This window comes from Capra hircus (genome assembly GCF_001704415.2).
Source record: "Capra hircus breed San Clemente chromosome X unlocalized genomic scaffold, ASM170441v1, whole genome shotgun sequence".
Taxonomy (NCBI): Eukaryota; Metazoa; Chordata; class Mammalia; order Artiodactyla; family Bovidae; genus Capra; species Capra hircus.
The window spans coordinates 35,179,957-35,192,573 of NW_017189516.1; positions in this window are offsets into that span (position 1 = coordinate 35,179,957).

Here is a 12,617-nt window from a genome sequence, read left to right on the forward strand (position 1 = left end):
GACTGGCCAAAGGGAACCTGGAAAACTGTCCTCATATAAATGATTTCAACTACCACAAAAGCGCTCAACTCCCTCTGAGTCTTTCCACATGTAACAGATTAGAAAACACTCTGAGGTAAAAACTGAAAACCAACATACCCAAACTAATGGGATATACTGAAAGTAAGGTTCAGAGTGAAATGTATAGTTTCTACATTAAAAAAAAAAAATAAAGATTTCAAAACAATAATGTAACTTGCCACCTTAAGAAACTAAAAAAAAAAAGACCAAACTTAACCCAAAAGCAGTATAAGGAGGGATAACAAAAATTAAGGTGGAGATAAACTAAATAAGGAATATAAAATAATACAGATAACCAACAAAATAAAAAGTTAGTCCTTTGAACAAATGAGAAAAAAATGGACAAACCTTAGAAAAATGAGAGGAAAATTGCATTTCAAATACCAGGAGTTAAAAGTCACATATTACTCCCAACATTACAGAAATAAAAAGAATCGAAGCAGAATATTATGAGGTATTATATGTTAACAGATAATATAACCTAAATGGAAAGGACAAGCTCTTACAAATACAAACTACCAAACCTGACTTATGAAGCAACAGAAAATTTGAAAGATCTGTAACAAGTAAAGAGGTTTAAACTCGAAGGTTACAAGGTTTACAATGACAAGAAAAACCCAACACCATATGGCTTTACTGATGAATTCTACCACAGACTGAAGATTTTAAACTAATGGCTCTCAAACTCTTCCAAAAAACAGAAGAGAAGGGAACACTTCTTAACTAAATCTATAATGCCAGTGTTACTTAATTAAAAAAAAAAACCCAGACAAAGATATCACAAGGAAATGACAGAAATATATACCTTATGTCTAGAGAGGTAAAAACACAACAAAATATAAGTAAGCTGAAACCAGCAACATATTAAAAGGACTATACACCCTGTGAAAAGAAGGGAAGCAAAAAGCAAAGGTGAAAAGGAAAGATATACCCATTTGAATGCACAGTCTCAAATAATAGCAAGGAGAGATAAGAAAGCCTTCCTCAGCAATCAATGGAAAGAAATAGAGGAAAACAATAGAATGGGAAAGACTAGAGATCTCTTCAAGAAAATTAGAGATACCAAGGGAACATTTCATGCAAAGATGGGCTCAGTAAAGGGCAGAAATGGTAGGAACCTAACAGAATCAGAAGATATTAAGAAGAGGTGGCAAGAATACACAGAAGAACTGTACAAAAAGATCTTCATGACCCAGATAATCACGATGGTGTGATCACTCACCTAGAGCCAGACATCCTGGAATGTGAAGTCAAGTGGACCTTAGGAAGCATCACTATGAACAAAGCTAGTGGAGATGGAATTCCAACTGAGCTATTTCAAATCCTGAAAGAAGATACTGTGAAAGTGCTGCACTCACTATGCCAGCCAAGTTGGAAAACTCAGCAGTGGCCACAAGACTGGAAAAGGTCAGTTTTCATTCCAATCCCAAAGAAAGGCAATACCAAAGAATGTTCAAACCACACAATTGCACTCATCTCACATGCTAGTAAAAGTAATGTTCAAAATTCTCCACGCCAGGCTCCAGCAATACGTGAACAGTGAACTTCCAGATATTCAAGCTGGTTTTAGAAAAGGCAGAGGAACCAGAGATTAAATTGCCAACATCTGATGGATCATCAAAAAAGCAAGGGAGTTCCAGAAAAACGTCTATTTCTGCATTATTCACTATGCCAAAGCCTTTGACTGTGTGGATCACAATAAACTGTGGAAAATTCTGAGAGAGATGGGAATACCAGACCACCTGACCTGCCTCTTGAGAAACCTATATGCAGCTCAGGAAGCAACAGTTAGAACTGGACATGGAACAACAGACTGGTTCCAAATAGGAAAAGGAGTACGTCAAGGCTGTATATTGTCACCCTGTTTATTTAACTTACATGCAGAGTACATCATGAGAAACACTGGCCTGGAAGAAACACAAGCTGGAATCAAGATTGCCGGGAGAAATATCAATAACCTCAGATATGCAGATGACACCACCCTTACGGCAGAAAGTGAAGAAGAACTAAAGAGCTTCTTGATGAAAGTGAAAGAGGAAAGTGAAAAAGTTGGCTTAAAGCTCAACATTCAGAAAACTATGATCATGGCATCCAGTCCCATCACTTCATGGGAAATAGATAGGGAAACAGTGGAAACAGTGGCAGACTTTATTTTTCTGGGCTCCAAAATCACTGCAGATGGTGACTGCAGCCATGAAATTAAAAGATGCTTAATCCTTGGAAGGAAAGTTATGATCAACCTAGACAGCATATTAAAAAGCAGAGATATTACTTTGCCAAAAAAGTTCCATCTAGTCAAGGCTACGGTTTTTCCAGTGATCATGTATGGATGTGAGAGTTGGACTGTGAGGAAAGCTGAGCACCGAAGAATTGATGCTTTTGAACTGTGGTGTTGGAGAAGACTCTTGAGAGTCCCTTGGACTGCAAGGAGATCCAACCAGTCCATTCTGAAGGAGATCAGCCCTGGGATTTCTTTGGAAGGAATGATGCTAAAGCTGAAAACTCCAACACTTTGGCCACCTGATGTGAAGACCTGACTCATTTCAAAAGACCCTGATGCTGGGAAAGATTGAGGGGAGGAGGAGAAGTGGACGACAGAGGATGAGATGGTTGGATGGCATCACTGACTCGATGGACATGGGTTTGGGTGGACTCTGGGAGTACGTGATGGACAGGGAGGCCTGGCGTGCTGCGGTTCATGGGGTCACAGAGTCGGACATGACTGAGCAACTGAACTGAATTCCCCGTTCAAATGAGACTTATCCCAGGAGAGCAAGAATAGTTCTATCTATGAAAATCTATCAATATCACACATTGCATTAATATAAAAAAGAAAGAAATGCCCACGTGATTATCTCAATGCATACAGAAAAGCATTTAACAAAACCCACCAGTCTTTAATGATAAAACACTCCAGAAATATGTACCAGAAGGGAACCTCCTCAACCTGACAAAGGGTATTTGAAAAATACACCACTAACATCACACTTGTAAACAAGAAAAAATGTGTTCTCTTGCCACTTCTATTTAACGCTATACTAAAAGCTCTATTCAAGTAATTGGGTACTAATAAGAGGTAAAATTCTCCAAACCAGGCTTCAGCAATACGTGAACCATGAACTTCCAGATGTTCAAACTGGTTTTAGAAAAGGCAGAGGAACCAGAGATCAAATTGCCAACATCTGATGGATCATCAAAAAAGCAACAGAGTTCCAGAAAAACATCTGTTTCTGCTTTACTGACTATGCCAAAGCTTTTGACTCTGTGGATCATAATAAACTGTGGAAAATTCTGAAAGAGATGGGAATACCAGACCACCTGACCTGCCTCTTGAGAAACCTATATGCAGGTCAGGAAGCAAGAGTTAGGAGTGGACATCGAACAACAGACTGGTTCCAAATAGGAAAAGGAGTACGTCAAGGCTGTATATTGTCACCCTGCTTATTTAACTTCTATGCAGAGTACATCATGAGAAACGCTGGACTGGAAGAAGCACAAGCTGGAATCAAGATTGCCAGGAGAAATATCAATAACCTCAGATATGCAGATGACACCACCCTTATGGCAGAAAGTGAAGAGGAACTAAAAAGCCTCTTGATGAAAGTGCAGAGACATTACTTTGCCAACAAAGGTCTGTCTAGTCAAGGCTATGGTTTTTCCAGTAGTCATGTATGGATGTGAGAGTTGGACTATGAAGAAAGTTGAGCACCGAAGAATTGATGCTTTTGAACTGTGGTGTTGGAGAAGACTCTTGAGAGTCCCTTGGACTGCAAGGAGATCCAACCAGTCCATTCTGAAGGAGATCAGCCCTGGGATTTCTTTGGAGGGAATGATGCTAAAGCTGAAACTCCAGTATTTTGGGCACCTCATGTGAAGAGTTGACTCATTGGAAAAGACTCTGATGCTGGGAGGGATTGGGGGCAAGAGGAGAAGGGGACGACAGAGGATGAGATGGCTGGATGGCATCACCGACTCGATGGATGCGAGTCTGAGTGAACTCCAGCAGTTGGTGATGGACAGGGAGGCCTGGCGTGCTGCAATTCATGGGGTCACAGAGTCAGATACGACTGAGAGACTGAACTGAACTGAACTGAAGAAGTAAAATGTCTACCAGTCAATTAGATGGGTATCTGCATCTTAGCTTTCCTCACTCCCTAGATGACTACTGTCCCTAACCACCAGACGCTCACCATACCACTGGCAACACATACGCAGTCAAAAAGAGCCACTGAGTTTATACCCCTATTAGTTGGTCTGGGAATCATGGCTGGGACAGGCATGGGAATAGCAGGAATTGCTTCATCAACCACTTTTACCATACACTACCTGAAGACTTCACAGATGACATTGAGAGAGTAGCCAAATCTTTAGTGGCCTTACAAGACCAACTAGACTCCCTGGCTGAGGTGGTTTTACAAAATAGGAAAGGGCTAGACCTACTGACAGCTGAAAAGGGAAGACTCTGCCTCTTCTTGAATAAAGAATGCTGTTCTTATGTAAACCAATCAGAAATAGTCAAGGACATGGCCCAACAGCTAAGGGAACAAATCATAAAAGGAGAGAGAAATTAGCTAATTCCTGGGGTAATTGGAGCAATATCTGGAGCTGGGCATTGTGGCTTCTCCCTTTAACAGGCCCTCTCTTCATGCTCTTTGCAGCACTCTTGTTTGGACCTTGTATTCTCAATGCTATTACCCAGTTCATAACCTCTTAGTTGAATCCATAAAGTTACAAATAGTAATAGTCAAATATAGCCCCCTAAACAATGGGGAGCTCTGAATGTCCTACGAAAACATGCGACGATGCTTTCTACAACGAGTAACAGAAGCATCAAGAGGGTGGAATGAAGAAGTTAAAAATTTACATAACCTCCTTCTCCTTCTGCATCTGTAACTCAGCTTGCCCCTTGCAAAGTCTAGATCATGTAGGTCACATAGTCTCAGAAAGTGGGGATTTGCAATACTAGGAACTGGAGTTTATCTCACTCAGGCTTATCCTGCTCTTTGCAATAGCCCAGCCCCATGTCTGTCCAGGCCAGGTATCCCCCTCCCCATCTTGACCACTGTTCCCACGCACATGAACCCTCTTAGTTTTAACCAGCTTATCAACAGCTAGTGTTGCCCACTACAGTCTGTCTATGAAAACTCTGTAATCCCTTTGTTGGGGGCTCAGAGCTTGGAGTGTTTGCTCCTCTGGGCACACCAGCGTAATAAACTTGAGTTCTCCAACTTTCCGAGTGTGGTACTTGGTTTCTTGAGTACTGGTTTCTGCAACAATATTAGATTGTTAGCTGCTCAGTTCTGTCTGACTCTTTGTGACCCCGTGGACTGTAGCCTTGTCAGGATCCTCTTCCATGGAATTCTCTAGGCAAGAATACTGGAGTGGGCTGTCATTCCCTTCTCCAGGGATCTTTCCAACTGAGGGATCAAACCCTGGTCTCCCACACTGCAGGCATATTCTTTACTATCTGAGTCACCAGGGAGATTACAGTTTCTTAAATAAAAGTAAAAATGACTAAAGAAAAAATAGTCATATTGCACTTCATCTAAATGAAATATTTTATTCACCAAAAGGCTAAAAAAGTCAAAACATGGCCCACACGGTGGGTAAAAATATTTGCAAGTTATATATCTGGTAAGCTCCTAGAATCTAGGATATATAATGACCTCCTACAACTCAAGGACAAAAAAGATAAAAAACTCAACTGAAAAAAAATTGGCAAAAGGCATGAATACCTTAAAGAAGATACACAAATGGCTAATAAACACAAGCAAAGATGCCTGGCATCATTATCATTGGGGAAATATAAGTCAAAAGCACAATGATGTACCACTTCACACCTATGATTACAATTTTATAAAAACAGATATGAAGTGTTGGTGAGGAGGTAGAGAAATTGGACCACTCATACGTCTTAAGGGTAAAGGCCCTATAGGAAATATTTTGTCAGTTCCTTAAAATAATTTAGACACAGAGTTTTACCATATTACCTAGTAATATCACTTCTAGGTATATACACAAGAAACTATAAGCATATGTTCACATAAAAACTTGGACATAAATGTTAACAGCAACATTATTCATAATAGCTCCAATGTGGAAACATATACCAACTAAAGAATGGATAAACAAAATGTGTTGTGTATACACACACACTGGAATATTATTAAGCCATAAAAACAATGAGGTACTAATACATTCTACAACATGGATCAACACTGAAACTATTATACTAAGGTGTGTATACATGCACACACACACACACACACACACAAATATTATTAAGCCATAAAAAGAATAAAGCACTAATACATTCTACAACATGGAACAACCTTGAAAGTGTTATCCTAAGTAAAAACCGAGATTCAAAAGGCCACATATTACATAACCCTATTCATGTGGAAGGTCTATGAGACATCCATAGAGGTAAAAAGTAAGTTAGTGTTTGCTGGGAACAGGATAATGGAGTGACTGCTTAATAGGTATACAGTTTCCTTCCAGGGTGAGGAAATATACTCTTGAATTATTTATTGGTAATGGTTTAACAGCCTTGTGAATACCATAAAAACCACTGAATTGTAAGAATTGATGCTTTTGAAATGTGGTGTTGGAGAAGACTCTTGAGAATCCTTTGACTGCAAGGAGATCCAACCAGTCCATTCTAAAGGAGATCAGTCCTGGGTGTTCTTTGGAAGGAATGATGCTAAAGCTAAAACTCCAGTACTTTGGCCACCTCATGCAAAGAGTTGACTCATTGGAAAAGACTCTGATGCTGGGAGGGATTGGGGGCAGGAGGAGAAGGGGATGACTGAGGATGAGATGGCTGGATCGCATCATTGACTTGATGGACACGAGTCTGAGTGAACTCCGGGAGTTGGTGATGGACAGGGAGGCCTGGCGTGCTGTGATTTATGGGGTCACAATGAGTCGGACATGACTGAGTGACTGAACTGAACTGAATGTGTGTGTGCTGAGTCGCCTAGTTATGTCTGACTCTGCAACCCTATGCACTGTTATCCTGCCAGGCTCCTCTGTCCTTGGGAATCTTTAGGCAAGAATACTGGAGTGGGTAGCCATTCCCTTCTCCAGGGAATCTTTCCCAACCCAGGGATTGAACCCAAGTCTCCTGCATTGCAGGTGGATTCCTTACTGTCTGAGCCACCATGGAGGCCCAGATGGGCCCAAAGAAGACCCTGAATCCTCAAAGCAATCCTGAAAAAGAACAAAGCAGGAGGCATCACACTTCCTGAATTCAGGCTATATTCTAAAGCTATAGTCATCACAATAATATGGTACTGGCATAAAAACAGGTAAGTTGGCCAGTGGAACAAAAATCAAGAATGTAGAAATAACAGTTTATTTGGCAAGGGAGGCAACAATACTCACTGGAGAAAAGACAGTCTCTTCAATACATGGTGCTGGGAAAATTGGATATTTACATGTAAAAGAATGAAATTAGACCCCCACATTTTATACCACTCACAAAAATTCACTGGAAATAGATTAAAGATTAATGTAAATCTAGAAACCATGAAACTACTAGGACTAAGCATAGGAATAAAGCTCCTTAATATGGGAATTGGCAATGATTTCTTCATATATGACACCTAAAGCACAAGCAAACAAAATTTAAAAACAAATGGGATTGTACCAAACTATAAAGCTTCTGCATAGCAATAGAAACAATCAATAAAATTAAAAGACAAAGTATGAAATGGGAAATCATATTTGCAAACCATACATCTGATAAGGGGTTAATATCCAAACTATGTAAAGACTGTGTACAACTCAAAAAAACAAAACTATCCAACTAAAAATGGGCAAAGGACCAGAATACTTTTTTTTTCCCAAAGAAGATTAATGAATGGTTGTCAGGAAGGCTGTTCAACATCATTAGGGAAATGCAATCCAAAACTATGAGATAATACCTCTTACCTGTTAGAATGGTTAGCATCAAAAAGACAAGATAACAAAAGCTGATATGGATGTGGAGAAAAGGGAACCCTTGTGCACTGATGGTGACATTATGCACTGATACAGCCAGTATGGAAAATAGTATGGAGATTCCTCAAAAAATTAACTACCACACGATCCAGCAATCCCACTTCTGGGAATACATCAAAAGGTAGTGAAAACACTCTTGAAGAGTAGCTGCCCCCACCCCACCCCTTATGTTCACAGCAGCCTTATTTACAACAGCCAAGACATAGAAACAACCTAAATATCCACCTACAGATGAAAGAATCACAAAGACATGGTATATATACGCATATACAATGGGATATTATTTAGCCAGAAAGGGGAGGAAATCCTGCCACTGGAGACAACATGGATAGACCTTGAGTGCACTGTACTAAGTGAATTCAGTCAGAGAAAGCAAAACTACTGTATGATCTTACTTACACATGGAATCAAAACAACTCAGAGAGAGAGATTAGATTTGTGGTTACCAGAGGTGAGGCATGCAGGAAGAGGGAACTGGATGAAGATGGTCAAAAATACAAACTTCCAGTTTTAAGATTAATAAGTACTAGGGATAAATAGCCATCAACGTGATTATAGTTAATACTACTGTATAGTATACATAGGGGCTTCCCTGGTGGTTTAGCGGTAAAGAATCTGCCTGCAATGCAGGAGACGCAGGTTCAATCCCTGGGTCAGGAAGATCCCCTGGAGAAGGGAATGGCAACCCACTCCAGTATTACTGCCTGGGAAATCCCAGGGATAGAGGAGCCTGGTGGGCTACAGTTCAATGTTACAAAAGAGTTGGACATGACTTAGCAACTAAACAACAGTGGTATATGTGAAAGTTGTTAAGAGCAAATCCTGTGTTCTCATCATGAGGAAAAGTATTTTTTTTCCTTCTTTCCCCCTGTATCTATATGAAATGATGGATATTACCTCAGTGTAATCATTCCATGATATATATAAGTCAAACCATTATGTTATACATCTTCACTGATACAGTTTTATATGTCAATTATATCTCAGTAAAGCTTGAAGAAAAAGCATCTAGCACACATGCATTTGAAGGACACCCTTGCTCCTTCAACCATTTTGGTAACAAATCCTTGCCCTAGAGGACATAAAATAATATGGGGCATTCTATGGGGCACATAAATATAGTATAAGCACCTGACAGTTAGGGTTTTTTAATTTTTATTATAACGCAACTCCCTGACATTAAGTGGTTGATTGCCTGAGGCATTCACTTCAAAGACAGCTCTCTTGAATAAACACAGTGCCAGCTATAGGACTACATAGTCAGGGTGCCCACCCCTGAAGTTTCCTTTGTTTTAGAGATCTCTGACCAACTTAGATAAGTGGTCATCTGACTGCTAGTTTTTCCCTTCCTGAGTTTTAATTCCCACCCTTGTTTTAAATTCATCAACAAAGAGTGAACCTGTGAAACCCTGGGCACTCCATCCTAGACTCCAATAAAGGCATAATCCCATGTCCACTCTCTCTCTACTGCAACCTCACTGAGTGGCCCCAGGTATACCATGTGTTCTCCAGGATTCCTGTGCAATATTTTTTTTTCCTCTAAGTTCCCTGATGGTTATTGCCTAGCTGCATTGTTTAATCATAATAAAAACCACAAGGCAGAAAGAGGAAAACAAGTATCATATGTTAATGCATATATTGGAGAAGGAATAGCACCCCACTCCAGTACTCTTGCCTGGAAAATCCCATGGGTGGAGGAGGCTGGTAGGCTGCAGTCCATGGGGTCACTAAGAGTCAGGCACAACTGAGTGACTTCACTTTCACTTTTCACTTTCATGCATTGGAGAAAGAAATGGCAACCCAGTCCAGTGTTCTTGCCTGGAGAATCCCAGGGGCGGGGAAGCCTGGTGGGCTGCCGTCTCTGGGGTCACACAGAGTCGGACATGACTGATGCAACTTAGCAGCAGCAGCAGCAATGCATATATATGGAATCTACGAAAATGGTGTTGATGAACCTATTTGTAGGGCAGCAATGGAGACACAGATGTAGAGAATAGACTTGTGGACACAGGGCAGGAAGGAGAGGCGGGATGAGTTCAGAGAGCAGCACTGGAACATAGATACTGCCATATGTAAAACAGACAGCCAGTGCTATTTCACCAAATGACACAGGGAGCTCAACCCAGTGCTCTGTGATGACCCAGAGGGGTGGGATGGGGTGGGAGGTGGGAGGTGGGAGGGAGGCTTAAGAGGGAGAGGACAGATGTATACCTACGGCTGATTCATGTTGATGGATGGCAGAAACCAACGCAATACTGTAAAGCAACTATCCTCCAATTGAAAAAACAAAAACCTACAAGGGCGAGTCCAATCACAGCACTAGTTCTGAAAGGGTAAATGTCTACAGGGGCTCACCTCAGGCTCAGGTGAGTGCCCCCAGACATTTCTAGCCCAGAGCATCACTGTTGATATGCTGAGACCAGCACACAGTTGGCCTAGTTGGCAGGAAAGCATGATTGCCTCTGTAGTTAACCAAGGGGGACACTCTTCAGCTGCACCTGCCTTACTAGCTGACCAACCCACATGAGCAACACCCTTTGGGAACAGGACACTGCTGGCTGGAGGTCTGCCATGCTGCTATGTGCTTTTGCATATTGCCTCTGTCCTGTGTTGTCTGCAGTATCCAGGCCAAGATGTCACTGCTGCCATAATAATTCAAAGATCTCCCCAGAGCAGCATGATCAAGGCCATATGGTCTAATGAGATAATTAGACCACTAATTTAAAAGGCCTTAATTGACTATTAATGTACATGAGGGCCTTCCAAGTCTCCTGCTGTGCAAAACTGGCATGCTCCAATGCCTCTGTCATTTCCACCACCGTAGTGACACGAATGACTCTCCCTGAATCTCCAACCCTCAATAGGTCCCATTCGACTCTAAGTCCAGAGAATTCTTTTTACATGGTGTTCCCCTAACTACAGGGAAGCACTGCTACTACAACATTCTGGGAAGGGGGTTCCCAAAACCATCCACCAGGCACTGGAGCACTGACATGCCTACTAGATATCACTGTCCAGATGTCCCAATACATCAGACTCATGGCCCTCCATCACCATTGCCCTAGAAAGGTCTCCCTCAAACAAATTTCCCTCAACAGAAAGGCTTCTTCACTCCCTTCCCAATAATCCCCTGATCTAGTTGTGCCCTGTATGGGAATACAAGGCAAAACCTCAACTGGGAGTTATGAAAACATGGGGATCCTGGCTGCTTAACCGCTGGACAGCCACTCTCTAAACTCCAGACCCTGAAACTAATGTTCTCCCAACTATAGCCCCCTTCTGCCATCCCTCCTCTGGTCCCAGCTCTCTAGCCCCAACCCAGTCCCTGCTTCCCCGCTGCCCCCTTCCCTAACCTCCAGGACTGGTTACCACTTAAGTGCCCACCCTGTGAAATCAGCAGCTCTCCTGGGCTTATCCCACCTCCCAGGAACAAATATCCCTCCAGCACTCTGGTGGTTCATTAGAACAATGAAAATACACAGTCCTTTTTGGCCCTACTAGATGGTGATGCTAGTGGCAAAGAATCCTGCCAATGAAGAAGACATAAGAGACACAGGTTTGATCCCTGGGTTGGGAAGATCCCCTGGAGGAGGGCATGGCAATCCACTCCAGTGTTCTTGACTGGAGAATCCCATGGACAGAGGAGCCTGGTGGGTCCTCTGGGTCCATAGGGTCGCACAGAGTCAGACATGACTGAAGTGACTTAGCACGGCATAGCACAGATCCAATTCACTATCATGCTAGACAATCCCTCTGAAACCCCAAAAGGGAAGCCCTTCTACCTGACCTAGGAGACAGATGGGCTCCATCTTAGACATTTACAACTGGCCTCCGGTTTGCATTTCATGGGGCACAAAGAAGTGGGCCTCAGGCTGGATACTTAACAACTGTTAGCATTTCCTGAGACAGGCGATATAGGTGGGCTCCAGTTAAGCCATTTGCAATCAGCCTCCTGTCTGCCCTCTGAAATAGAAGTAACAACAGAAACAGGGTAAACAGCCAGTGACTGTCTCTTATAAACACCTTAGGGTAACAGTCATGGCAAGGACAAAGAGGGGCAAAACCCTGTTTGAGTAAAGGATTAAGGGATCTCCGCTCCTGTTATCTTTTGAGACAGCAGAGACACTACATATGCATAGGATTCCTTGTGGGTCAAAGATCAGGGGATGCCAGGCCATAATGAGTTCTGTTCCTCCCAGAAGCCTTAACTTCAAGATCCATCTTGGCTGAGGGGTACATGCACACCCAGGGGAGGGTCCTAGGCTACTTCCAAAGAACACCCAGGACCGATCTCCTTTAGAATGGACGGGTTGGATCTCCTTGCAGTCCAAGGAGTTCTTTTTCCTTGGAAAAAGAAACCAGATAATTGGCTAAAGGTTGGAGAAGACTCTTGAGAGTCCCTTGAACTGCAAGGAGATCCAACCAGTCCATTCTAAAGGAGATCGGTCCTGGGTATTCTTTGGAAGGAATGATGCTAAAGCTGAAACTCCAGTCCTTTGGCCACCTCATATGAAGAGTTGACTCATTGGAAAAGACTCTGATGCTGGGAGGGA